This window comes from Equus caballus, chromosome 5 (assembly GCF_041296265.1).
Source record: "Equus caballus isolate H_3958 breed thoroughbred chromosome 5, TB-T2T, whole genome shotgun sequence".
NCBI lineage: Eukaryota > Metazoa > Chordata > Mammalia > Perissodactyla > Equidae > Equus > Equus caballus.
In genome coordinates, this window is record NC_091688.1 from 23,904,875 (window position 1) to 23,928,715 (window position 23,841).

A 23,841-nucleotide genomic window follows, 5' to 3' on the forward strand; every position below is an offset into this window, starting at 1 on the left:
AAAGCACCTTCCCTTCATCCTGAGTACTGACGGTAACTCAGCTGACGTCACAGGGCACTGTGGCTCAGTCAGCAGCATTTGTCTGAGCAAGAGTTTGTGAACTCAGATTTCCTGGATCTATGCCAAAGGCACAGCCACCCGGGACACAAACAATTTTGAAAACAGGTGACCTATTATTTGTTGACCAATTGTTTATTGAACAGATACAGGGTGCCAGGAACTGGGAATACAATGATGGACAAGCTCCTTGGGTTCACAGCTGCACCACTCCTTGTTTCTGCACAGACCGTGGGAGGGAAGGCTGTGAGAAACCCACCTTGGCCGTGATCATTTTCTCCAGTGAAAGGCGAAAGGAATGTGTTTGGACAGGCCTATCCAGGTCACAATCACTGCTGTTTCCTGTGTGGCCTTTCAGACAAGCTGCCTCAGCCTGAGCATGTGCTCCTTTGGTATCTAACCATCTTCACAGTTCGCTAAGTTTTTTTCTTGTATCCGACCTAAACCCTTCACCGTAATCTTAACCTCCTGCTTCAATTCTCTATGTTTGAGGGAGATGGAAAACTTCTCAAAACCTTGGTCATAGAGAAATTGCTCGAATCAGAAGGCAGTCTCCCCGACCCCCAACTACACCACATTGAAAAACCCATCTGTCCTTCCGGACCCAGCAGAAGGACCCTCCCCTTGATGCCTCCAACCAGGCTTGATCATTTGTATCCCTCGGCGCCCAGCATCTAACCTTGTGTGCGGTTCACTGCCTGACCCTCAGGGTTGCGGTAAATGTGGACAAATGGTGGCTAAAGTGACTATGTCCTGTTAATGGAACAAACAGCTCCCTCTACTGTCCCACACCCCACGTCAGCCCCCTGGCTATTCTCTGAGTCTCAGTTTCCTCTCATAACATCTCTGTGAGCCTTGGCTTCTTTATGTGAGAAATGGGGCTAATAACTGCCCTGTTAAAGAGTTGTGAAAATTAAATGTAATAATCCATGCACAAAGCCTGCTGCTTGGCAGGGGTCTACTCAGTGGTGGTTGCTTTCTGCCTCTGTGTTGAAGAGGCCAGCATGGCCAGGTGGCCCAGAGAACAGCTGAGAAAGCAACCACAGCCTTATAAACCAGTGATGTTTCAGGTCATCTCTGCCTTAATGTTCCAGTCATTTGAGGACCTAAAGGCTCTACAATTTCTTAGACTCAAGAGGAATTTTTTCTCCTGAGAGGAGGCATATACAGGCATCAGGCTTTCTTGTCAGCACAAGCCTTGAGCCCTGGTGGGGAGGAAAAACCGGGAAGTGTTACCAGCACGATGAGCCAACCCAGGCTTCTCGGTCATTCTTTCTGAGTTATTTAGTAACTGCAAAATAAATGGGCTATTATCCAAAGTTAGTTCTTGCCATCAAATCTATTGGACATAAGCCCTATGATTCAATGGACATTTTCTATCTGACTGATCAGAACTATTTCCCTACTGACAAGGTTTTGGAGATTTGCCATCTTCCCCAAACACAGAACATGAAGCAAGGAGACTTAAAATTACAGTAAGAAGTGTAGGTGGGGTAAAAGGAAGAACTTAATGAACTGCAAAAATAATTAAATCCTGAGGGAAGGAGGCATTTGGACTGTGTTAGCTGTTCTGTGCAACCACAGAGATGGGTTTGCCAACAGCCTCTCTGGAGGCCGAGGATGGACTCTCTGACCTCTTGGTCCCATTCCATCAGCAGGGTCTCATGCAGGCTGCAGACTCCCAGCTGAGGGCTCTGCATGGGAGATGGAGAGTGGCCCTACTCCCCACCAAACACACACCCTCCAGACAGAGGGCTCAGGCAGTGCGGCTGCTATATAAATAACCGCCACATGACTCTTTCTGTCCTTAGAGCAAGTGCCTCTGGCCATTGGCCAGAATGGGATGGCGAGAACAGGAGAAGTAGCAGGGGGCAGGCCTGACAACTGAGAAGAGGGGGATGGTGAAGAGGTTAGGTTTTCTCTCACCCCCTAAGTGTGTGTCCTCGTGTGTTTATATGAGATATGTGTCTAGGCAGGGAGAGGAGCTATCCTACTTCTGTTCACAGTGTATCCTTCCTTCTGTTCCCACTACCGTCACCCTACTTCTCGGGCTCATCACATCTTCCTGGAACGTCGCTTTTGCTTCCTGTTTTCCTTCCTGCTGGTCTCTGTCTCCTCCGAGCAATCCTTATCTGCCACGGCGTCCCAATTCACTAGTCTGGTCCAAAACTTAGATTCCCCGTTGGGGTCCCGCTATGGCCAGAATTCTTCAATCTGTCATTTAAGACCCTCCACAACGAGCCTAGCAGCCAGGCCTCACCTCCCCCAACACTTCCATGTGTGTTCCAGTCTGCAGTAAAACCAGCTGCCTCGGCACCCTATGAGCTCAGTTCATTCAGTCCCACCATCATGGCTTTGTTCATATTTTCTCTCCATCTGAGTACTCTTCTCTCCATCACTGAAAAACCTGTCCACCCTCCACGTTTTGATTCTCCAGCCAGGCACAACAGTCAGGATTCCTCCACAGCCTGTGTCATATTCAATCTTGTGTGAATCAGTCAGGCTGCCTGGCCTTCGGGGTCAGCATAAAGGCGGACATGAGATGGCTAAGGGTACCATGTCCTGCTGATGAGAACAAACAGCTCCCTCTGCCTTCCCACCCGTCATCAACCTCTGACTATTCTCTGGCCTCCAGCCCTAGTTCACATCCCTGTGTGGAGCAGTCCTGACTGGTCTGCCTGCTGAACCAGTGTTCTCCACGAATGCAAGAGCTGTGAGCAAGCTTTTGACTATTTCTGAGCTCTGAGCAGTGCAGAGGCGGGAGCACAGCCCACCGGTATTACAGAGCCCAGTGGGGGCCTGGTATGCAGCTCAGGCTCTGATCTGAGGTCTGAGGCAGGAGAGAGTGGACCGGTGCCTAGAGCTTGCAAGAAAGCTAAAAAAAAAAGACGCTTCATCCTTTTCTTTCCTTAGAGCCATCATCACTCTCCTCCAGCAACGTCCTTCTTTTGGTCAGAATTTAGAGTAGGTTGTGGCTTTGGGTGATTTGGGTTTCACTGTTTCCAGCCAGGTTCTTCCCTGTCCATCCTTCCTCCCTCCTTCCCTTTCTCTCTCCTGACCTTCTTCTTCATGGTCTGATCGAGTGTATGTTATACGAAAAGCAAGGCAGCAGTTCAAGTCCCTGCTCCCAGGAAGATTTGGTGGGAGGTTGTCACGTGTCAGGGTGATCAGTATTTGTCAGTGGTGCCAAGGCCTAGCTGAAGTGCCAGAATCACACTGAGGTGAGGCTTAAAAAGTACACCACATTATTATTCTCACTGACGGAGGAGGTATGTAAAGTGCTGCCCGGGAGACCCTGTGGGAGGTGGAGTGGGCAATGAAAGACACCAAGGTGGAGACAGGCAAGCCAAGGAAGCCAGAGGTGCCCTTCAGTCTGACCACTCCAATCCAGCCTGAATCCAGAGCCGGCTGCAAATCACACTCACAGAGCTCAATTCTGATGCTTTCACTCCTACACGGATCATCTATTAGATTGCTGGCCAGCTCACGTTTTCCCCTCGCATCCCCATCCCCATGTGCTTTCACCTACACCTTCTCCACAAGGTTTGGACCACAGGACCACCCTCTGGGTGCTGGACCTGTGACAGGTAACCTCGGAGTCCTCCAAGACCATGTTTGTTGCTATACAGATGGTAAAAGAAGACAGCCCAGCTGAGTTCCTGCACAAGGTTCCCTGAGCTTCCCCGCTGTCCTTATAAAGCAGTGAAATAATCATCTTTGTGTTTTCCCTCGGGGCGCTCCTTGATATGTGATCTTTCCCTGGTCAGAGGCATCCACAATGCCCTGAGGAGAAGTGGGGGTTAAAACAATAATGCAAAGACAAAAAAGAAAACAATGTTCAGTCTTTTTAAAAAATCGAAAGTAAGTTACTGAGAATAAAAAGATATTGAGAATAAAAACAGAGTTTTGGCTATAAAAATAGAAGAGTGAAAGAACAGTTGGATAACCGTGGCCGCTTCAGACCTGCTCACATTCTCATTGTTCCCTGAACCCCAGTGCCTCTCACACCTCCAGGCGTTTGTATGCACTTGGCCTTTGGCATGCCATGCTCTTGTCCCCATAGTTCTGCCTGGCAAGCTCAGTCCAATTCTGAAGATTTACCCAGACGCAAAGTCCTCCTCTCCAAGAAGCTTTCCCCGAAAGCCCCACAGAGCTGGTTGCTACCCTAGCCTTCTGGTCTACCGTCGGTTAAAGCACTCAGCTTCTCATAACCCTCTGCTTGCATATCTGTTTCCTCTTCTCTCTAGGCTGTGAACATCCAAAGTGGCAAATGGAGTTCATCTTTGTATTCCTGGTGTCCAGCATGGTGCCTGGCACGTAGTAAGCAATCAATCAAGTTTAATAACTGAATGCAGAATTCAGCTGCCAATGACTGAGCCCTAATACAGTTTTGGGTCCTAGGAGCATAGTCATTGAGAACTGATTGTAAACTCAGGGCTATTGCCCAACCGGTACTGGGCATTTCTAGTTCTCAGTCCTCAATTCAATAGCTCAACTGCTTAGGTGACCGTAGCAGTACTGCAAAGGGCCCAGCTCTCCCTGCCCAGCACTCGGGCAGCCTAACAACACTTCAGCCACCGGTGTGGCCATGGGCTTCCTAAGCCAGCAGCATAGCCCAGACCCTGCAACCTCCAAGTAGGAGTCAGACCTGGGTTTGGCTCCTTTGTGACCAAGGCGAAGCTTCGTCATCCCTGCCCCTGGGCTTCAGTTTCTGCATCTGTTGTGTGGTTGTGGGTCCTACTTAGAAAGCTCTTAGAGATTCCTGAAAGGACTGTGATTGTACAGCCACAGAAAGGGTGTTATGTCACCGTGGTATAAGAGCACAGCAAATAATGTGAACCAGGAATAATAAGGGCACTTATTCCCAGAAGCACATTGATTGAAACCACAAAAGCTCCTTGGAACAGGGCTTGAGGATGGTAAAAGCCGGAGCAATCAACAACCCCTGAGGGAGGGGAGCCCATGCCAGGCGATTGATGGAGAGTTCGTTTGGTGGTTGTTGGCAGGCAGTTTTGTTCCCTCAGGTGATCTCACTTTGGAGAAATTTCCCTGCTGTTATAAGCCCAACCTATTTGCTGGCTTCTGGGGAGAAACAGCCATTACTTCCACTCCTCGCGTAAGAAGCGAATTGGCCTTAGCACAGCTCCATTCACTTTTCATTCTCTGTATTTTGAAGACAAGTCTCCAGATAATGGAAACTTTGTCATCACTTTTGCTTCTAAAATCTGCAGAGGGATCATCTGGGTCATGCCTTGACCCAGTCATTGCTACCTCTGGTCAGCAATTTCGGAAAACTATCCAGATGCACCACATCTGTGAAAAATAAAATCACCTTAACAAACAGGTCATCCTGGAATGGAAAAGTATGTTTAAGCATGGGTCCAACAGCAGAAAGGGCAGAATCTGCAAAGAAAAAGAATGGTGGCTCTGCACAAAAATTTCAAACTTCTAAATGACAAAAAGCACCATCGACCAAACTGTAAGACAAAAAGACATTATGCTGAGCATTATGCTAAGAGAAATGTCAGATAGGAAGACAAATAATGTATGATCTCACTTATATGTGGAATCTAAAAACACCAAACTCATAGGTACAGAGAACAGATTGGTGGTAGCCAAAAGTGGTGGTGGGGGGGGGGGGGGGCGGGGGGCGGGGGGGAATGCAAAATGAATGAAGAGGGTCAAAAGGTACAAACTTCCAGTTATAAAATAAATGAGTCCTGGGGATGTAATGTACAGAATGGTGGCCAGAGTTAATAATACTGTACTGTGTATTTGAAAGTTGCTAAGAGAGTAGAGCTTAAAAGTTCTCATCACAAGAAAAAAAAGTGTGCAACTATGTGTGGCAATGGATGTTAACTAGACTTATTGTGGTGATCATTTCACAATATATACAAATATTGAATCATTAGGATGTACACTTAAAATTAATATAATGTATGCCAATTATATCTCAATTGAAATAAAACAAATTGTAGAGAATATATTTGCAACATTCATAACAGACTTAACAAGTATCGTCCTTAATATATAAAAGCCTTTTAAAATCATTAAGAAAAATACTAGCAACCCAACAGAAAAATGGGTTGAAGATACAGAGAATGCACTAAGGAAAAATACAATGGCCAATGAACATCTTTAAAAAAATAAAACAATGAGGGAGTGACGTCAGCAACATGGTGGCATGAGCTCACGCAGGACTCTCTCCTCTCCAAATTACAATCAAAAAGGGCAACTGCTTTCCAACTAAAAAAAAAATCCTAGTAAGAGAAATTGTCGGTGACCCACAGCAGCCAAACAATGGAGGGTGGAGGCTGGAGCCCCCCTCGGAGGAGCTGGAATGGGGTAAGAGAGAACTTCGTTCCCTCCCCTAGAGACTGGGATGGCTGCCACAGGTGAAGGAAGGAGTAGGGGGAGGGGCCGCACATCTGCAGGGATCGTCCAGCACTCACACAGACCCATTCAGTGGAAACCCTCTAACGGGGGAAAGCTTTTGCATGGGGGAACCCCAGAAAGCCAGGGCCCCGGGAGACGAGAGAGCAAGAGCTGACCTGCATCCAGGTCAGAGCGCAAGAGAAAACGCCCCTCCTTCCCCAACCTGCACTGCACGCAGCCATCACAGCTGAAGGCAGAGGGCTCAGAACGTGCGGCTCTTGATCCCCATTTAGTGGCGACAGGTTGTAACTGCAAGCAAATAATAGCATCATGCACAAAAACCACCCCTTGACCCTCCAGCAATTTATAAAAGCTCCAGTCCAAAAGGAAAACAGTAAAAATACAGAAATATGTCCTGAGGACTTAGAAATAGGTAAACTAAGTGAAGATGAGTTCAAAATAGCTATCATCAAATACTCAAGGAGGTAAAGGGAAATATGGAGAAACAACTCAACGAGTTCTGGAGTTACTTCACAAAAGAGATTGAAACTATAAAGAAGAATCAATCAGAAATACTAGAGATGAAAAATACAATGGATCAGATAAAACAGAATATGGATTCCCTGAATGCCCGTGTAGACACCATAGAGGAGAAAATTAGCATAATCGAATACAGACAGGCTGAATGGCTCCAGACAGAGGAAGAAAGAGAACTGAGAATTAAAAAAACTGAAGAAAATCTCTGAGAAATAGCTGACTCAATGAGAAAATGCAACTTAAGAATAATCAGAATTCGTGAGGGCATGGAAAAGGAAAATGGAGCAGAAAGTGTGCTCAAGAAATAATGGAAGAGAACTTCCCAAATCTAGGGAGAGACGAATGTGTGTGGAGGAAGCTTTCAGATCTCCTAGATTTGTCAATGTAAAAAGACCTACTGCAAGGCATATAGTAGAAAAAATGGCAAAAAATGAATGACAAAGAAAGAATACTCAGGGCAGCAAGGCAGAAGAAAATAACCTACCAAGGAACCCCTATCAGACTTTCAGCAGTTTTCTCTACAGAAACCTTACAAGCTAGGAGAGATTGGACTGACATATTAAAAATTTTAAAGGATAAAAATCTTCAGCCAAGAATACTCTATCCAGCAAAAATATCCTTCAGATATGAGGGAGAAATTGAATCTTTTCCAGACAAACAAAAGCTAAGGGATTTCGTAGTCACAAGACCTCCACTACAAGAAATCCTCAAGAAGGCTGTCATACCTGAAATAAGAAAAAAAGGGAGAAAGGGGTCACAAAACACAGAGGAGGGAGACAGATAGATAGAATTGGAATAGGATAGCAAATATTCGACTATAGCATTAGGATAAAGGGAAGTAAATCACCAAAGCAAAGACAATCTTATCACTCTAACTACAAACTCACAACACAAGTTGGAATAAGAGATGAAAATAGTAATTTAGGAGGGGAGGAGGAAAGGGACTGAAATAGTCTAGGCTAAGTAAGTAGGAGACCACCAGAAAATGGACTATGTTATACATGATATTCTGAATACAAACTTCAGGGTAGCCACTAAACTAAAAAACAGAACAGAGACACAAAACATAAATAAGGAAAAATCTAAGAAATTGCAGAAGTCAATGGGTAGGCTAAAACACACAGGACGAGAAACAAAGGAAACACAGGAAAACCGGAAAATGAGCAACAGATTGACAGCATTAAGCCCTCATGCATCAACACTCACCCTCAATGTAAATGGATGGAACTCTCCAATGAAAAGACACAGAGTGGCAAAATGGATTAAAGAACAAGATCCAACAATTTGTTGCCTCCAGGAAACACACCTCAGCTCCAAGGACAAACACAGGCTCAGAGTGACGGGGTGGAAGACAATACTCCAAGCTAATAGCCATCAAAAGAAAGAAGGTGTTGCAGTACTTATATCAGACAAAACAGACTTCAAGATAAGGCAAGTAAAGAGAGACATAGAGGGTCAATATATAATGATCAAAGGGACACTTCATCAAGAAGAAATAATGCTTATAAATATCTATGCACCCAACACAGGAGCACCAAAGTTCATAAAGCAACTATTAACAAACCTAAAAGAAGATATTAAAAATAACACAATAATAGTAGGGGACCTCAACACCCCACTCACGTCAATTGACAGATCATCCAGACAGAAAATCAACAAAGAAACAGTGAAGCCAAATGAAAAGCTAAAACAGTTGGACTTAATAGATGTATATAGAACACTTCATCCAAAAACAGCAGACTACACATTCTTCTCAAGCGCACATGGAACATTCTCAAGGATAGACCATATGTTGGGAAACAAGGCAAGCCTCTACAAATCAAAAAAAATTGAAATGATAAGAAGCATCTTCTCAGATCATAATGCTATAAAGCTAGAAATTAATTACAAGAAAAAAGCTGAGAAAGGCACAAGGATGTGGAGATTAAACAATATGCTATTGAATAAGCAATGGATCATTGAAGAAATTAAAGATGAAATCAAAAAATACCTGGAGACAAATGAAAATGATAACATGCCATACCAACTCATATGGGATATAGCAAAAGCTGTATTAAAAGGAAAATTCATCACAATACAGGCACATCTTAACAAACAAGAAAAATCTCAAATAAGCAACCTTAAACTACACCTAACTGAATTAGAGAAAGAAGAACAAACAAAGCCCAAAGTCGGCAGAAGGAGAGAAATAATAAAAATCAGAGCACAAATAAATGCTATTGAAACAAAAAAGGCAGTAGAAAGGATCAATGAAATAAAGAGCTGGCTCTTTGAGAAGATAAATAAAATTGACAAACCACTAGCCAGACTTACAAAGAAAAAAAGAGAGAAAGCACAAATAAACAAAATCAGGAATGAAAGAGGAGAAATAGCAACAGACTCCGCAGAAATACAATGGATTATAAGAGAATACTATGAAAAACTATATGCCAGCAAAATGGATAACCTAGAGGAAAGGGATAAATTCTTGGACTCCTAAAATCTCCCAAAGCTCGCTCAAGAAGTAGCAGACAATTTGAACAGACCAATCACAAGGAAAGAGATTGAAACAGCAATCAAAAGCACCCCAAAGAATAAAACCCCAGGACCAGATGGCTTTCCTGGGGAATTCTACCAAACTTTCAGAGAGGATTTAATACCTATCCTTTTCAAGCTATTCCAAAAAGTTAGGGGGGATGGAACACCTCCTAACACATTCTATGAGGCCAACATCACGCTGATACCAAAGCCTGACAAGGATAGCATGAAAAAGGAGAACTACAGGCCAATATCACTGATGAACATAGATGCAAAAATTCTAAACAAAATTTTGGCAACCAGAATTCAGCAATTCATCAAAAGGATCATGCATCATGATCAGGTGGGATTCATATCAGGGACACAGGGATGGTTCAACATCTGCAAATCAATCAACGTGATACAGCACATCAACAAACTAAGGAATAAAAACCACACGATCATCTCAATAGATGCAGAGAAAGCATTTGACAAGATCCGACAGCCGTTTATGATAAAAACTCTGAACAAAATGGGGATAGAAGGGAACTACCTCAACATAATAAAGGCCAAATATGACAAACCCACAGCCAACATCATACTCAATGGGCAAAAGCTGAGTGCCATCCCCCTGAAAACAGGAACAAGACAAGGATGCCCTCTATCACCACTCTTATTTAACATAGTACTGGAGGTCCTGGCCAGAGCAATTAGGCAAGAAAAAGGAATCTAAATAGGGAGGGAAGAAGTGAAACTCTTGCTGTTTGCAGACGACATGATCTTATATATAGAAAACCCCAAAGAATCCATTGGAAAACTTTTAGAAGTAATCAACAACTACAGCAAAGTTTCAGGGTATAAAATCAATTTACATAAATCAGTAGCATTTCTATACTCTAATAACAAACTAACAGAAAAAGAACTCAAGAACACAATACCATTCACAATCACAACAAAAAGAATAAAATACCTCAGGGTGAATTACTAAGGAAGTGAAAGACATATACAACGAAAATTACAAGGCTTTTCTGAAAGAAATGAATGACGACATAAAGAGGTGGAAAGACATTCCGTGTACATGATTAGAAGAATAAACATAGTTAAAATGTCCATTCTACCTAAAGCAATCCACAGAGTCAATTCCATCCCAATCAGAATCCCAATAACATTCTTTACAGAAATAGAACAAAGCATCCTAAAATTCATATGGGGCAACAAAAGACCCCGAATTGCTAAAGCAATCCTGAGAAAAAAGAACACAGCTGGAGGCATCACAATCCCTGACTTCAAAACATACTACAAAGCTACAGTAATCAAAACAGCATGGTACTGGTACAAAAACAGGTACACAGATCAATGGAACAGAATTGAAAGCCAGGAAATAAAACCACACATCTATGGACAGCTGATCTTCGACAAAGGAGCTGAGGGCATACAATGGAGAAAAGAAAGTCTTTTCAACAAGTGCTGCTGGGAAAACTGGAAAGCCACATGTAAAAGCATGAAAATTGACCATTCTTTTGCACCATTCACCAAAATAAACTCAAAATGGATCAAAGACCTAAAGCTGAGACCTGAAACCATAAGGCTTCTAAAAGAAAATGTAGGCAGTACACTCTTTGACACCAGTATTAAAAGCATCTTTTTGGAAGAGATGTCTTCTCAGATGAGGGAAACAATAGAAAGAATAAACAAATGGGACTTCATCAGACTAAAGAGCTTCTTCAAGGCAAAGGAAACAGGACTGAAACAAAAAAAACAACCCACTAACTGGGAAAAAATATTTGCAAGTCATATATCTGACAAAGGCTTAATATCCTTAATATATAAAGAACTCACACAACTCAACAACAAAAAATCAAACAACCCAATCAAAAAATGGGCAGGAGACACGAACAGACATTTCTCCAAAGAAGATATTCAAATGGCCAATAGGCACATGAAAAGATGTTCATCATTGCTGTGCATCAGGGAAATGCAAATCAAAACTACACTAAGATATCACCTTACACCCGTTAGAATGACAAAAATATCTAAAACTAATAGCAACAAATGTTGGAGAGGTTGCGGAGAAAAAGGAACCCTCATACACTGCTGGTGGGAATGCAAACTAGTGCAGCCACTATGGAAAACAGTATGGAGATTCCTCAAAAAACTAAAAATAGAACTACCATACGATCCAGCTATCCCACTACTGGGTATCTATCCAAAGAACCTGAAATCAGCAATTCCAAAAGTCCCATGCACCTCTATGTTCATTGCAGCATTATTTACAATAGCCAAGATGTGGAAGCAACCTAAGTGCCCATCAACAGATGACTGGATAAAGAAATTGTGGTATATATATAGAATGGAATACTACTCAGCCATAAAAAAGAACAAAATCGTCCCATTTGCAACAACGTGGATGTACCTTGAGGGAATTATGTTAAGTGAAATAAGCCAGAGAGAGAAGGACAATCTCTGTATGACTCCACTCATATGAGGTATTTAAACATGTGGACAAAGAGAACAGATTAGTGGTTACCAGGGGAAATGTGGGGTGGGGGGTGGGCACAAAGGGTAAAGGGGTGCACCTACAACACAACTGACAGACAGTAATGTACAACTGAAATTTCACAAGATTGTAACCTATCATTAACTCAATAAAAAAAGTTAATACACATACTAAATATTGAAAAGATAAATAAAATAAAACAATGAAATAAATGTAAGGAAATAAATGCAAAATTAAACAATGAGATTTAAATTTTTACCTATTAGATTGGCAAATATTTTTATTTCTAGTGGTAAATGGTGAGTTCACATTTGACGTTACCTAGGAAAGCTAACAATAATTATATTCTATGACTCTGACATTCCATTCCCAGTTTCTCCTAAAGAAACATTTGCATTTGGGCATAAGAAGGTTGGGCATATGAGAATGCTTATAACATCCCTGTTTGTAATAGCAAACACTGAAAGAAACCCAAATATCCATCAATAGATAAAAAGATATATAAAGTGTAATATGGTCACATAATAGAACGCTACACAGTGGTAACAATGAGTGGTTACAGCTACACGCATGAACATAAATTGAGTGTCTCAAGTCAGTCAGTCTGATTTCATTTGTACAAATTTTATGATATTTGAAGTCAGAATATTGGTTCCCTTTGGAGGGACATAGTAATTGGGAGGGGGCCGATGAAGCCTCTGGGGTGCTAACAGTGTTCTGTGGCTTGATACAGGGGTGTGTTCATGATGAGAAAATTCGTCAAGCAGAACACTTAATGATTCATCCACTTTTTTTATGTATGATGTACTTCACTGACAAACATTTTTTTGAAAGCAAGTCGCCAAAGAATACATCCATGAAGTGAAATTTTATTTATATAAAGGAAAAGCATGCAAAACGAAGTCAGGTATTGTTAATGGATGCCGGTACACGTGGTAAAACAAAAGAAAAGTAAAACCCCATAGAGACTCAACTCAGGAAGGTGAATGGTTCTTCTGAGGAGGGCAGAGGTGGGGTCAGAGGGCAGAGGTGGGGTCAGAGGGCAGGGCCTTCTGGGAGACTGTGATGTTCTGGCTCCTAACTCAGGTGGTTGATTCACAGGTGTTTTATTAGTCTTTATGTCCTTCATGTGTTAGAAATATTATTTTCATGTATTTAATATTTAATAGAAACTAATTTGAAATTATTCTTAAAAGACTTTGATACCACTGCTGTCGGAGGACAGAGTATAAATTGGTACAATTTTTCTAGATGGAAGAATGTCTCTGTGCCAAAAATCAAGTAAAGATTACACTTCTAAGAAGTTTTCCTAAGACAATGATGGAGACAAGAGAGCAGAGATATAGAAAAGGACACTTATCAAATATGGTTTATTATGACAGAAATTAAAAACAACAAAGTTTTAACAATAGGAATTGATCAAACGAATTATACTAAGTCTATAAAATGGAGTACTATGTAAGTATAAGCTTCATGACGATCATGTACGTCTGTTGATTGCCATGGACATGTGTTCACAATATATTCTTGAGTGAAAAAAATAAGGTTATAAAACAGTAAGCATGGTACGGTATGAGCTCATATATTTAAAAACTATATATTTTCATGTATTGGTGCAAAAGCTCTGGGTCTGTGCCCTCTCCGAGACCTCGCAGTGGACATGGTGAGCAGCATCTTAAGGCCCCGTTAGAGGTCATAAAGAACGGGGTGGTGGTCTCGGTGGGATGGAGAAATGCGGAGTCAGGGCCACAGTCCCAGAGGCTGAGAGCACTCAGGGTGTGGAAACACCCCTGCCCTCCAGTCAGGTGGCCCTTGGTCAGTGCCCTCGATTCCTGCCCTCTCCATGGCCTTGCCATGCTAAACACTGTGCAAGGTAGCTCTTTCTAAATGGGACATGTATTACTTAGAGAGATGGGTGTAGAGGCAGAGGGTTGTACATGGAAAGAGAACAGACGTTGGGGTCACTCCAAAGTGTGTGGCGTCCCAAATTTGTCATTTACCAGCTGTGCAACTTTAAGGCACATTACTTGAGATCACTGGATCTCAGTTCCCTCGTTGGTAAATTGGAGATAACACAACCTACAACATAGAGTTCTTGCGAGGATTAAACGTGAGCACAGATATAAAGTATGTAGCACGGACTAGATGCCCAATACTGACAGCTACTTGCTTTATTCTTGTTTGTAATAAATTATTCTTCCTCTTGCATGTTCCAGGTTCTCCTAGTCTTCGCCTGGTTGTACTCTGCTGTTCATGTCTCATATCAAACTGGGCAATGGTGTCCTTCGCAAAATTTAGGGTGCCTGAATCTATATGAAGAAAAGGATGCTGTTGGACACTTGTTCTAACTCTTGGACAGGGTGCCAACAGAGGCCCGAGTCACCATCCCCAGCCTCTGCCTGCAGTGATGGGACAATGGTATACAGCCACAGGGCCCCAGCTCAGGGAAGAGTCGAGTGACACCGGAGGGGCTGGATGGAGATAAGTAAGAGTCAGCTGCCTGGATTAGGGATAAGCCCTAAGGTTGCTCCCAAGCCTGAGATACCACGATTTCAAAATCTTTCTCTGTTTACTTCATTGATCCAGACAGATTAGCCAAAGCCTAGAGAGGCCAGCTGACTCAGCCAAGGTGGCACATTGAGCAATGGCTGGGCTGGGATTAGTGGCCCTGGCCTTTGAGCCATTATCACGGAGCTGGAAGAGACCTTGATCCCATCCCAGTGGAAATTTCAAACTCATGCCTTCAGCATTCAATCAGCAGCATACCACATTGATTTTCATTCGTTGATAATTTTGGACTCAAACAGTTTTTACTATGTTGATTCATTTAAAAGATATTTATTTGGCATCTACTATAGGCAACACTCAGTGCCCATTAAGTTCTCTTTGAGGATATTTATTTCCTTCTCTGATGACATTCCCTAATTGGAAATCAGAGTGGGAGACTCTGGACAGGACGGCCCGGCGTTTGCCTTAGCTGGATGCCAGTCTGTGTTAAATCTCCAAGCTGCCGACCAGACACAGTCTTGTGATTGGAATGGAGAGTAGGAAATAGTGTCAAAGTGAACAAGGCAGAGGTCAGAGAGGAGGGTAGCTTGAGACAGCAAATAGCACAAGGTAAGGTGAGCGGGAATAGGATCAGATCTTCCCATGAACACATGGAGGAGATGTGAAAAGATGAAAGAGACGTAGTGATCAGAGAAGAGAAGTACGGAGATACAAGAACTGGGTGTGGGCATAAGCAAAGAAAGGAAGCACGAAGCTTCCTTGTCAGGGTCCACCCAATACCGTTTGTACTAGGGTTAAACCACGGAAGTAGAACCTCTATGAGTATTATGCAATAAGAAATTTATTATAAGAATTAGAGCTTACACAATTGAGTGGGGAACTTGGAGAATAAAGATCTGAAAAGAGGAATTGAAGGATCACAGAAAAGTTGCTAACCAGCCCTGGCTCAGGTGAACAAAATGAAGCTTACAGAAAGCAAGGCAGGTCTGGCTACTAGACTGGGACCACCAAGGGGCTAGTGTAGAATCTTGGAAAGAACATTGGCTCTTTGTGGCTGCTGCCTCTGTGAGTTTGCAGCAAAGCATCTGATGGTGAGCATGGGGTCACTCTTGGTCAGCAGGGCCAGCGGTCATGGAGCAGAGAAGAGTGGGGACACACGGGAGCCTGGCTGCATCTCTGTGTCTCTCTCACCAGCTCCAGCCAACAGCGGTCTTCAGAGAAAGCATGATGGCTCTGCTTCACTGCTGCCTCCCGCATCTCATGCAAACTCACTTTTGGCCAACTCTACCCAGTCATTCAGGGAAAGGGGTGCTGGGAAATTCCAGCATAACCAAGCTGACCGTTGAACAATCCAACACCCTGACTGAGGAAACACTCAAACACACTCAGTTCTCAGACACACGGAGCCTCAAAGTTTCAAAAAAGTATACGGTAGAGAGAAAGGCCGTCAGAGTGTTTCTGTCCCTCAAGACTCTGGGTTGCAAGTGACAGAAATCCTAAAACAAACTGGCTTAAGTAAAAACAGATGCTTTTGGGAAAAATCTTGGGGTAGTTCAAAGAATTAGAATAGTTGCGGGATAATGCCGGGATGGTCAGATGGAACTTGACACCATAAAAACGTGCTCTCTTTCTTTGTTTCCATCTCTGCCTCTCGCAGCCTTGTCTCTGGAAGGTGGTCCTATACTCCCAAGCTTCTCACATGGCAGCTCTGGTGTCACAGTTATATAGCAACTTGACCAGAAAGAAAAGTTAGTTTTCCACACCAGCTTTATTTAGAGAAAGCCCTAATTTTTCTTTTTTCTTTTTTGGATTGGACCGTGGATCAATCCTCATAACAATTGCTGTGGCCAGGTGAGTAGGGTGTTATTAGGGTTAAGCCGGGGTCACATGCTCACTCCTGTGGCCTCAGAGGAATGGGCCAATATCCTTTGATCAGCAGCCCAGGACCATGTGGAGGAATTAAGGAGCAGTTCCCCCAGGGAAGAAAGTTCTGTCCCCAGAAGAGAGGAAAGAGGTGCTGGGCAGACAGAAGTAACAGCTGTCTGCCTTGGTGTCCCAGGGACTGAATGAAATGTTCCTGAAGTTCATCTCATTCTTACCCATTTTCTTTAATGTTGTGGCTGCCGGAGCAAGTTTCTAATCACGCTCAACTGTACTCCCAAGAGAGTTGCTACAAGGGAGAAAATATTTCAGAAAGGGTGATGATCAGGTGATAATAATCAGCTCCAAGACTTAAAGAAACTGAGCAGGTTGCTCAAGGCTACTCAGTTATTTAAAAAGGAGGACGAGTTCTCTGACAGAATATCCCCACGAAACAAGTTCACAGTCTGCTTTATAGATCACCCTATGGAGATTTGGGCTACTATGAATCCATTTCCCAGGACCTGATCAGATGCTTTTCTAAGACCTGAAAGGGCACACTGGGGCCAGAGTGATTACTCAGAGGTCAAAGAATAAAAGACATTACTTGGATTCTGACCAGAGTGAGGCAGGTCACTATGGTTCCTGACATGTGTGTGTTCAGACTGCAAGGTAAGAGCAATGGCACTGAAGTCATATACATATTTTCTAGGAGAACAAAACATATTTGAGATTAGGATTTGGGGTGCCCTGAAAAAGGTAGGCAATTTCATTGTTGTCTAGGTTGGCTCAGTCATCCACTCTAAACAGAGTTTAAAATGCTCAGATAGATAATCTAAGACATCTTTTCAGCTAACGGTGTAATTTCTCTCCCCTCTCCTGTTTGTCTTTTATACTTTGTCAGCGGTTTCCACACTTGACTGTGCATCAGAATCACCTGGAACTTAAAAAGATAGTTCCCAGACGCCAGGGCCCCTGCACCCCCAGCTCTTCCTCCCACCACCCGTTTCAAGCTCATGGAGGATTCCGGTGCGCAGGCGCGATGGAAAGCAGCTCCTCATGCTGCAAAATGCTCTCCATCTTTCAGAGAGATGTTGTGTGCTTTATCTTGGCTGATACCCCACAACTGTGGGAGCAAGGCCAGGCTGGGAAACTAAGGACATGGCAGTTAAATGGTGTTTTTAAGGTCAGACAACTTGTAAGTAGTAGAACCAGGTGCACTAGAACCCGGATTCTTTTGCTCCTGAGCCAAACGAAAAGGGCACCTAGGGCTTGGTCTTGACCCACTGTGGAGGAGTAGCAGGTAAAAGAGGGCTGACTGATGAGAATAGATCCTCCTCTGTAGGTAATCAATTAAAGTAATAATCTTAGGCAGTATCCAGAAATGAGCACCTCCCATAGGCAGAGAGTTTCCTAAAAGGTACCATCCACCTATTCTTTCCTTCCCAAATGAAGGTGCCCTCTTTTCCTGCTCTGGCGTTACTGCTGTGTGACCTCTGGAAAGCTGCTCAACCTCACTGTTTCTTGGTTTCCTCATCTATACAACAAGAGCATTGGGATTGGGTGGTTTCTGCTTTTATGCTACATTATTATATCTGTTCAGTGAAGAGCCCTTGGACATGATGTGATTGCAAAGGGCTGAAAAGAGCCCTCTGCTTTCTTAATGTCTTTTGATGCCTTGTCTTTGCTTTTTGGACAAAGCCTTTCATGTTGCAATAGGGTATAAGGAAAAGGTTAAAACGTGACAATCCCTGGAAAACGCACTTTATGACTCAGTCTGATTCAACTAAAAAATGAAAATGATTGACAAGAAAGGGAGGGGGAAGTGTGCAGAGAAGAAAGCAGGAAGGCTGCAAATCCATGCAAAGGAGTGGGGAGAAAGAGCTGAAGATGCCCTCTGGGGCTGCAGTTGATAAAAGAGAGGGGTGGCAACAGCAAATGTGGCTGATTTATTGCAGTTTTGCGTGAGATAGGTAGGTCCTAGATGGATTATTGAATGAAAATTTGAACTCTGATCCCTTACTTCTGCCCCAACCCTTCTGGAAAGGCTTACAATCCTTCCCCTCAGATTTTCTACTACCCCAAGCTCAGTAAGCGTGAAATAGACACTAGTGTCCTAAATTAAGGAAACATTTCTGTTGGCCCTTGACCAACTCGGCTACAAGAACTGGGAGGAGGAACCCAGAAGCTAAGAAGGGAATACAAAGAGAAACAAAGCCATAAGAATGAGACCAGGAAGACTAAAGCGCCTACAAAGAGGAGCCTCACCAACCATGACCGGCATTAAAAAGGCCCACTGGGTCATGTTCAGAGCAAGAAGATGGGCTAGTCCCACAGCCTGGGAAACTGCGCAGTGTCAACAAATGACAAAGGGACAGAGGAAGCATTCAGCTCCTACGTGCTTGCTTTTTTTCCACTCTTGGAGACATGGGCAAGTCTCTGAATACCCAGGCTGAGGTCAGGGCTTGGCACGTAGTAGGAGTACGATAAAAGTTTGTTCAGTGAATGAAGAATGAATGGGAGGAGGATGAAGAGGAGAATGTTCTTCAAGCTGAGAGAGCCCAGGATGGTCGAAAAGGTCCTGAGAGGAGAGGTCTGTACTGTCAATTCAATCCAAATCAGGAGCAAAAGGTGTTTGTGGTAATCTGTTCCTTAGGAAACAGACTGAGATGGAGATTGTGTGCAGGAATTTTTGCTGAGGATTGCCCTTGGGATCCACACCTATGAGTGAGTGAAGGGAGTAGAAATTGGGCAGAAGGATAAATTGATCTGTGATGCAGATACAACAAAGGTCGCATGTCAACCCCATAGGATTGCTCTTCAGAGTTGGCTCACCTTGAGGCTGGGGGCTGGGTCTTCATACTTCCTCATCAACCAGTCACTGGATACAGACTACACTCCTAGAGGAGATGTGACTTTGGGCCACCTGTGAACTGTCAGCAGCTAACACTCCCAACAGTTGAGGGAATGAGTGACTCGGTCTTGAAGAAGGGATGTGTGGGCACACCACAGCATCCACTATAATAATTAATCCATTCTCCTCATTTCGTAGATGAAAAAAGTGCAAAGTTGAAATCACATAGCTGGTTAAGAGCAGAGCCAGGACATCCTTCGAATGATGACCAGAGGATTCCCACAGACTTGGTGTGCTTGGAATTGGTATGGGATTTGACAGAGCCATCAATATGGATGACAAGGAGAAGTGGAGATTAGATCAATGGTGCCCAAACCTAGCTGTCTTCAGAATCATATGGAGGACTGTTAGAATGCAGATTCCTGGGCCCCATTTTCAGAGATTCTATTACTGGAGGGTCTGGGGCAAAGCCTGAGAATCTGTATTTTAACAAGTGCCCACACGATTTCTATATGACCTATCTCCCAGCCTGTGCTTGGGAACCAGTGGCTAAGACAATAGGACATTGAGACGTCACTGTGGAAGGAGATCTCAGCTGGTTCAAGGGGGCTCGCTCCTAAACTCTGTTCTAGGCAACAAATTTTATCAACAACATGAAGGCTTTATCAGAATATATAGCCAATGAAGAAGAATCCCCAAACTAGAAGAGATTTCTAATACTTTGGATGATTGAATCGAGATTTCAACAGGTGGCCCTTAAGTATGATTTTGTAAATTGATATTTATTGACACTGAGAGGTGCTCATGATGTCTTAAATGAGAGAAAGCAGCAGAGAGGAAGTGGGGTATTGAGGTTTAGAGCACAGACTCTGGAACCTAATGGACATGGCATGGGTTCGAATCCCAGCCCCATCACTTACTCGCTATACACTTACCTGAGCAAGTTTCTTATTTCCCTGTGTCTCAGTTTCCTCACCTATAAAGTAAGGACAATAATATATAACCACAGTACTTACCTCATAAGGTTATTGTGAGGATTATGTGAGTTAATATGTTTATGCATGTTTATACCTGTGCCCAGTACATAGCGTGTATGCCTAGCACTGTATAAACATTTGCTGCCATTGTGTGTAATTGTTTCAATTATCTGTTGCTGTTGTAACAAACTACCCCAAAATTTAATTGTTTAAAATGATAATCTATTACTTCTTATGATTCAGTTGATTGTTCTACATCCCTTGGTACTGACAGGGACTCTGGGGTAATTGAAAGGTCCAAAAAAGGACCTCATTCACATGGGTGATAGTTGACACTGGCTGCCATCTGGGAGCTCTCTGGTCTTCTCAGACACAGGCTTCAATTCTCCATGTGGGCCTCTCCAGGAGGCTGGTTAGGCTACCTCACGTGCTGGTTGGGCTCCAAGAAGAGCCTTCCAAGAGATGAACACAGAAGCTGAGATCTCTTAAGGCCCAGTCTTGGAAGTTCCCCAGTGTTGCTTCCACAGTTGGTTAAAACCAGCCTCAGGCTCAGCCCAGCCACAGGCGAGAGGAAACAGACCCCACCTTTCAATGAGAGGAGTGGCAAAGAATTAGCAGCACAGAGGTTTAACCCCACTTTTGCAAAAACGTGTGCATGTTTATGCATAGAAAACGATATCTGGAAGAATATATACCAAAATGTAAACAATAGTTAGCTTTAAGAGGAAGGGTTACAATATGCTTGTTATTCTCTCCTTTATCCTTTCTTACTTTGCTTTTTCCCCCCTGAATTTTCCATAAGAAATGTATACTACATTTATAAGAAAAAGTAATTTTCATAGTTTGAAAAAATATATGAAGATTTAAAAACTAATATGAGCCAAATTGTGACAGTTCTATCCCAAAAAGAAAGAAAGAAAGAAAGAAAGAAAAAGAAAAAACTAGCTTAAATCCTACACAGCATTAATAAAATCATAGTAGCTAGATCTAGAACAAAGGTCCTAATCCCGCTCCCCTCAGCAGTCATACCACGCCGGAATGTTATGTGCAGTGCTGGATTCTGAGCTCTAAGAAGGAGTCACAAAAGGAAACACAACATATCAGGGTGAAGGGGAGACAAAGAGTCTGTAAACTGTCTCTTGCGGAGAAGGATTTAAGGACACTCGGGTTGAAGAGAAGAAGAGGCTTAGCCGGGACATGATATAGTGAGCCAGGCCCACATTCCGCGTGCAAGGACGGCTGTCATGGGGAAGAGGCGTTAGTTCTGGCCCTACAGAATTAGGAACAGTTAACGGAAGTGACACAGAGGCAGATTTGAGATTCTTCACACAAAGAACTCTCTAAATTGTAAAAAAATAAAGCTGGGGTGAGCTTCCCAGGAAGGCAACAAGCTCCCTGTTCAAGTGGAGACCAGACGCCCATGTCTCAGGGCAGGAATCCTGCCTTGGGGAGGTGCCTACCTAGAAGACCTTCCAGGCCTCTTCCAAACCCCAGCTTGCATGACGGTCAGCTTAAGCGAGAGTGGAAATAAATCACATGGTCATTTGTTTAGGAAGCTTAAATCTTACCCTGGCTAAAAGCAGTGGCTCGAAATAAATGAGTTCTCGAGATCCCTTTTATGAGTCTATAAACAGATATTGCCCTTGCTATGAAAACATGATGAACCAACAAATATTCAAGTGAACACTAGATGTGTGGCCGTGTCCCGGGTATTAAGATGTGGTCTCTCAGCCCACAGGTTTGAAGTTTAATAAAGAGGAAAGACATATAATCACCATAAAACTTAACACTCCTAAGTATAGTCATTACAGATGAGTACCTGGGGGAGTGACAGGGGCCCAAAGAGTAAATGAGTGATTTGTACTAGCAAAGATGCCTGGGTTGAGGGGGTGGTGTGGAGGTGGGAGCTTTAAGTTATAACTAAGAGATGAGAGGTGAGAAGGATGGGGGCTGAGGCAAAGGAAGAGAGGATTTGTCCCACATCTTTATGCTAATGTAAACAGATTTGGTGGAAGAAAGAAGGCTGCATGCCAGTCTCCTGGACTGGGCTTTCCCAAAAATAGATGACATTCTATCTTTATTGACAAATACAATAATTATAATCACCTCCATTTACTAAGAACCTACTATACGGTAGTTGCTTTACATATATGAACTCATAAAATCTGTTGAATAATCAGGTAAAGCAATGACTATTATCTTCAGGGACAGGGTCCAGAGATGTGAAGAACTATGGTTGATCTTCTTTGGGGTGCCTGCCTAACTCACAAGAACTCTTACAACTGCCCCTTGCCCACAGTGGTAGTTTCCAGCAGCCATCTGTTTAGCATGAACCCTGCTCTCCTGTCCTTAGCTGAGTCAGAGACTCCCCCAGGCTTCTGGAACTTTGTCCAAAGAGAGATCCAGCCTTTCCACGGGGTGGGAGCTGTAAGATGGAAACAAGGATACTGTAGGCAGCCGTATTCTGCTACGCTGAGACAGAGAGAGGGAGAGAGACAGACAGACAGAGAAAGCACAAGCTCAGAGAGAAGCAGAGACAGGGAGAGTATACCACGTGGTTCCTGGTGGGCAGCCACACACTTACCTGGTCCTGGTCCTTCCTGAGACCTGGACACCTTCCTGCCCTCCGGTATTAAGAGCAGCCCTATATCTTTACATTAAATTGACCCTTTTCACTTATGCTAACTTGTGTGTCTATCACATGCAACCAATAAATTCTTACTAATACAAGTAATTTCACATCTTGCTGAAACAGTGGGGCATTGGGATTTCCAACTTAGGTTTGTCCACTTCCAGAGTCCAACCATTGCGACCTCCTCGCTCCTTTCTGCCTGCTCCAGAGTGGCAGTTTTAGGGTAACATTTCCTAAAAGGAAGTGTGGTGGGTGAGCTTGCTCTTTGCTTCTTCAAGGTGGTTCCTGTGCCGATTAAGCATCACCAGTGTGATAACCAGCTGCCTGATGAGGGCAGGGGGCTCCCCAGCAGTATTCCAACTAGTTCATGCAGTTCCGTAGTTCCCCATCATCACATTCTCCCTTGAGCATGCACCTTTCCTATTAACTTGTCACTTCCCAGGTGTTAATGGCATGCCACAGAAACAGTTGCTTTAGGAGCTTGGGTTTCTACGACTATAGTGGCTGCCCCAGCACCTCAGACCCTGCGCCTGCTCTCTGTATGCTGCTGCTCACTCACTCGTCAGAGCTGTCACCCTTGACATCCTTCCTTGGAAGCCTCCCTTTGGCTTCTGCCCACAGACTGGCCACGTGGTTGGAATCCCTGAACCTTGTACAGATGTTATGATAGCTCTGATGACATGTGTGTGCTTTCATTTGCTTAGCCACCTGTGTCCCACTTATGGCTGGGAGGGCAAGGTCTGTGTTATATTTGTCTTTGTGTCTCCAGCCCCTATCACAGTGGATGGCACATAGCTGGTGTTTAATAAATGTTTGTGGAGTGAATGACTGAATGAGTAAATGAATCATTAAAGAAACTCATTTCTTTCCCAGATTCATTTCATTCACTGTCTCTGCACTCTGACGTATTGGCTATGCTATGTTTTATTTTGCTAATTAATGTTTCTTTTAGGACAATTTTGGCTTCCCTGTTTTCTCTCTGTCCCCCTGGAGGCCTGTAAAGCCAAGTCCTTCCTCCCCTCTCCTTCTTATACCTAGCACAAGGCTT